Here is a 5,170-nt window from a genome sequence, read left to right as displayed (position 1 = left end):
GGGACCAAATATCACTCGAGCCAAAATACAGAGTACTGCTCGGGAATTTTAATATTAGTCGGTGATACATACTATCTTGTAGAACTGGTTTTTTGGGGCTTACAATAATTCCATTTCAGAACTGATGCACACTGGCCTCACCTGAAAAGGCACAATGCCGTCATCTCTTCATCAAAGACAACAGCAGCAGCCTCTGGTGGATCCCTACCCAATTTCACCACATTTCAACCGTTGAGTGCTCAGTTTATGCACTTCCTTACTTATCTCAGCCCATAATTGGTTCATGAGGTTAGATGGAACTCGCTGTAAAAAATATGGGTTCAGATGCTAGTAGTCTAGGATTTATTCATCAATCACCAAATTACAACCAAGTTCTAGCCTTTTGAGCTAAAATTCAAATGTAGGAGTGACATCGTATTATAAATGCAAGATTTTTGTTTTTAAGCATTCATGTTGTATCAATAATATTTTCACCATTATGAGAGATTTTTGTTTATTTATGTTTTTTTTTTTCATTTTTATGGAGAATATTTTTTGTGATTTTTGTTTGTTTATGTATTTTTCTTTTCATTTTTTTCATATTGTTAGCAGGTTGTCAATGTTATATATGTTAAAAATATATAATGAGTGGATGTTTTTGAGGTTTTAGAAGGGGCAGAATTGAAAATTTTGGTTGATTCCAATTCTAACTTCTAGTTGAACCAAACAGCAATTGGAATCCAATTCTAATTCCTGACTGAACCAGGTGCTGGGAATAGGTGAATCTAATTCCGATTCTTGGGGATTCCAATTTCAATTTCAGTTTTGATTCTGATCCTTCCCGCGAACCAAATGCATCCTTATTATGATATGAAATATTATCATTGGTTTCAGTCAGCTGAACAGCGTTCAGCTAACTTGAATTACCATTCTTTGCAGTGATTCCTCCTCTGACTCTCTTGAGTCTTAACTACTTTCATTCATTGGCGGGATGATTCTTTCTTGCCGATTATTCAGAAATCACTTAATTATAGAATCAGTTTTGAAAAAAAAAATTGTTGTTTAATATCATTTATGTGATGTAATTAGTAGTGATTATTTTTCTTAGAATCATCATTTTCTTGGAGAAATGTGAATCACCTAAGAAACAGGAAACACAAAAATGATAATCCCTTAAAGATGAATTGATTTCAGGATTCATTTTCCTGCCAATTTTTCAAAATTTGCAAAAATCAACCAACCAAACAGTTTGAAAATCACTCATTCTTCTTTATCCCATGTGCCAACTTTCCAAAAATCGGGCATCGATGCCAAACATAGTAGTGCATTGATGGTTCTATTCACATGTACAATTGTTCACAGATCATTAGACAAGCAGCAGAAAGAGTTGCTCTCTACTAACCAAGCTTGTTGTACTTGCACCCTCAATCTTTGAAGTCTTATCATTTAAATTTGACTGTAGCAAAAATTTCTTACTTTTTCAGTTCTTTTGCCACCTGAATTCCTCGAAGTTCAAAGTAGGTCATGCGGTTATAATATTGTGAAGCTCAAACTGTAGCCAAAATCTAGGACATTAATCCCATGTAGAGGAGCTGGAATTGTGAAGCTATTGGTTCTCCTCATGACGGAAGAAAGTATCTAGGTAGATTATAATTCCATTTTTCAGGGTGGAATGCACTCACATTGTTTCATCACTTTTCAATTCCCTTAACAGAAGCAATATTAAATTCAAAGGAAAATTCTTGATCAGTAAGTACCATGTACTTTGATTTCAGTGACAATTTTGTCTTCCAACCTTAAAATGTGACAATTTAGCATCCGAACTTTCAAAATGTGATAATCCAGCACCTGTCATTAATCAGTCTATTTATTCACTGACTTTCACACGTCATCTAATTCTCTTTATCAACCATTTAAGCATTGACAAAAAATTGAACAGTCCCACTTCCTCGTCTCTTCTTTTCAAAAAAATTGGTGACTGTTTAGAAGAATCTAGAATTTAGGACTATTCATTTTATTGTCAATGTTTAAATGATTGATAAAAAGAATTAAATGGCATTTTTAAGACATGTTTTATTTTTCAAATGTTATTTAACTACTAATTAACAACATATATACATTTTGAAAACTCAGGTACTGAATTGTCACATTTTGAAAGTTTAGATATTGAATCATGGCATTTTAAAGTTCAAAAACCAAATTATCACTCAAGTCAAGTTACAGGATACTGATATGGAATTTCCCCTAAATTATAATATGGCTTTTTAGAAGTTTCCCCTTTCTGGGTTTTCAAAGGTTTTCCTCCCTCTACTTTGAGACTCCTCGGGATTTCCTCGGGTTTCTTCTCGTTTCTTTTTTGGTGTTGGGAGGTGGCCATAGCGGTGGCTGTTTCGGGTGGTGGTTCTAACTTCTTGGTACTAATAGAAGTTCCTTGGTGACCATTACTTTTCACCCCTCATGCCTTTTGGATTTATGTCTTTACCTTTATAAGTTTTTAGATTGAATTGTATTTTTCGGGTGGTTCTAATTTCTAATTCCGATTTGTATTAGCGGTTTTTAAATTGAATTCGCATTCAAAAAGAATTAAATTATAATATTAATCTTATAAATTGGGAACCATAACTTAATTCTTTGGATTCTTAACCCAATGTTCATGATCTTTTATTTATGAGATTCACGTTTTTCTTCAAGTTTCTCTTCCATTTTCATTGCCTCTAACAATTTCAATTGATACTACTTTAGATAAATAAAAAGTTTATTATGTTTTGAAAGGTTTAACATTCTATTATATTATAGAATGAAAACTATACCAAATTCAATAAATGACAATGAGAAAGCCAAAAACCACAGAAAATAAGTGGAAAATGCGTCTCAAGATAGGACCTAATATGACATTTACTCCCCATTCAGATTTTCGAAAAAAAACGAAAGTGTGGAAAATAAAAGGAATATAGCCTCAGAGATCTTGGTGGATAAGAATCATCAGTTGGGGATAACCCCAATCAAGAGTAGCAAATATTTTTCTCACATCACCGGCCAATACCGTTAATTCAATACCAGTTTTTAATGCAAACACACAATAAAGGAATCAAATGCAGATGTAAAACAAGGGTCAGAATGTGAAGGATTGTGTGATGGTATCAGAAGTAGCTGGTTGTGAAATCACATTAAAAATCAGTGGGAATCCGTCTGATTGCTTTCATCATTCAACATCACCACCACATTCTCAACCCCCATTGGTTAATCATCAAATTAGAAAAGAAAAATGAAAATGAAACTGAAACAAAACTATGTCTCTACCTTGTCACCGAAAAACCCTATATTTTCTAGGAAAAAGATAAGGATCACCGGAGCTAAAAGGAAGATAATCAATTTTGCCTAACGATAGATTCCCCGTTGCTTTAGATAAAGAGCACCAGAGAATTGCAATATTAGGCGTCTACTTTTTTTCCCAGAATCCCCGATCTGAAACTTAAAAACAAAAGAAAAAAATTACACAATTAAGCATACACAAAACGAAGAACTTTAGGGTTTATGGAAGAACCGATAGAACAGAAAAACACAAATAATGAAGAACAGATAACATTGAATAAAGGACGAAGCCACAGATCAACTAAAACCATAATAAAAGAAGTAGACCAAATACACAAAGAAAACCCACTGAGAAGAGCTTTCAAATCAGACGATGCCTTCGAACTTCGAAGGATGAGGGTTCGTCTGCCTTCCTTGCTACGTATTTATAGAGAGAGAGAGAGATGAATGAAATGGGGATCCAAAAAACCCTAGTTCAGCCACAGAACAAGTGACGAACTGACGATGCTGGATTGTCACTTTTACCCTTCCCGTGCTATCTACAAGTAACAACTTCTCGTCGTTCTAGATGATGGATGTTAATTAATACAAGGGCAATTCAGTCTTTATACTTTTCCTACGTACTTCAACCAAACCTTGGTTTGATAAGGTTTATCATATCTAATCCCTAGTTCGTATGCAACGGATATAAACGCCTGTTTGACTCGGAATCACTTACCATGCGACGGTCCAAGTCATTTTATTTAGAAAAAAAATCCCCCATTTTGGTTTTTGAACTTTTAAAATGGGACAATTCAAAATCCGAATTTTTAAAACATGTCAATCCAGCATATGTTTGGAATCTTAGGGTTTATCATTATTTCCTCCATTATGTGACTTGCAAAAATAGACTTCCATTTATGTATATCTATCATTGAGAGAAGCTTCATTTTAGCATTTCCCCAAACTGTCATTAACCAATTTATTAACCAACTATTAAGCAAACATTTGAAAAGACACAAATGCCCTTCAAATTTCATCTAATTATCTATATCAACCATCCCAAGGTTGATAAAAAAAATAACATTGCCAAATCCTTGCCTCTTCTATTCAAGTTGGGGCCAATCTTAGTGGACATTCTCATGACCCCAACTTTCTTGAATAGAAGAGAGTTATATGGATTTAGAACTATTCGTTTTTTATTAATAGTTTGATGGTTGATAAAGAAAATTCGATAACACTTAAAGGGCTTTCAAATACCACTTCCCTTTATTTTATTTGATTTAAAAATTTTCAGATTTATTTTTATTGATTTACATGAGATGGTTTCTATGTGAAAAAAACAGAGCGAGATAATCAAAGGGGCATCTAATCAAATCATATATATCAGCATCAATTCTATCGATCTTATCCATCATATTTTGATCGCATTGTATATTATTAATAAATTAAATTACAATAATTAAAATAATATTCTATTATAAAATAAAAAATATTAGAAAATAACATATAACATTCCAATCATATATAGAGTCGGGTTTGAATAAATTTTGCTTTGAAGCTTTGGTATGTAGGGAAAAATGCCCCATGGGATGACAATTTTCCCTATTTTCCCAAACTTTGGAAGAGAGATGCTCTTTTTTTTCTCGGATAATTTTTTATCCTCAATGGGGTTCAAAATTTTGGTATGTGCATAGTATTACATCCTTTTTCCATACAAAGATATCTATTTAAATGTGTTTTGAATAAATTGTTGTTTTCAATAATTAAAACATATAATAATATGCCAAAACTCAAAATTTGAAAAAAAAAAAAAAAACTAAGAAAGCACAAATCAATAAACACCGGAATTAGGATGTACCGATACTCTAACCCTGGTGGGGATCCCACCTGGTAAAAT

The 5,170-nt window shown here is 33.0% G+C and overlaps 2 non-coding genes across 2 annotated transcripts; both read right to left on the bottom strand.

Moving 5' to 3' along the window:
- Window positions 1-2,931: 2,931 nt before the first annotated feature.
- Window positions 2,932-3,017, bottom strand: LOC148844489 (small nucleolar RNA SNORD24). Its single transcript, XR_016102754.1, has one exon. It is a non-coding gene; the product is annotated as a small nucleolar RNA SNORD24 (small nucleolar RNA).
- Window positions 3,018-3,114: 97 nt separating this feature from the next.
- On the bottom strand, window positions 3,115-3,191 carry LOC148844488 (small nucleolar RNA R12). The gene has a single exon (XR_016102630.1). It is a non-coding gene; the product is annotated as a small nucleolar RNA R12 (small nucleolar RNA).
- Between the last annotated feature and the right edge of the window lie 1,979 nt (window positions 3,192-5,170).

This window comes from Nelumbo lutea, chromosome 7, assembly GCF_056320005.1.
Source record: "Nelumbo lutea isolate HS-2025 chromosome 7, American lotus-T2T, whole genome shotgun sequence".
NCBI lineage: Eukaryota > Viridiplantae > Streptophyta > Magnoliopsida > Proteales > Nelumbonaceae > Nelumbo > Nelumbo lutea.
Note: the sequence above shows the minus strand (reverse complement) of the source record. Positions and strands in the feature narration are given on the sequence as shown.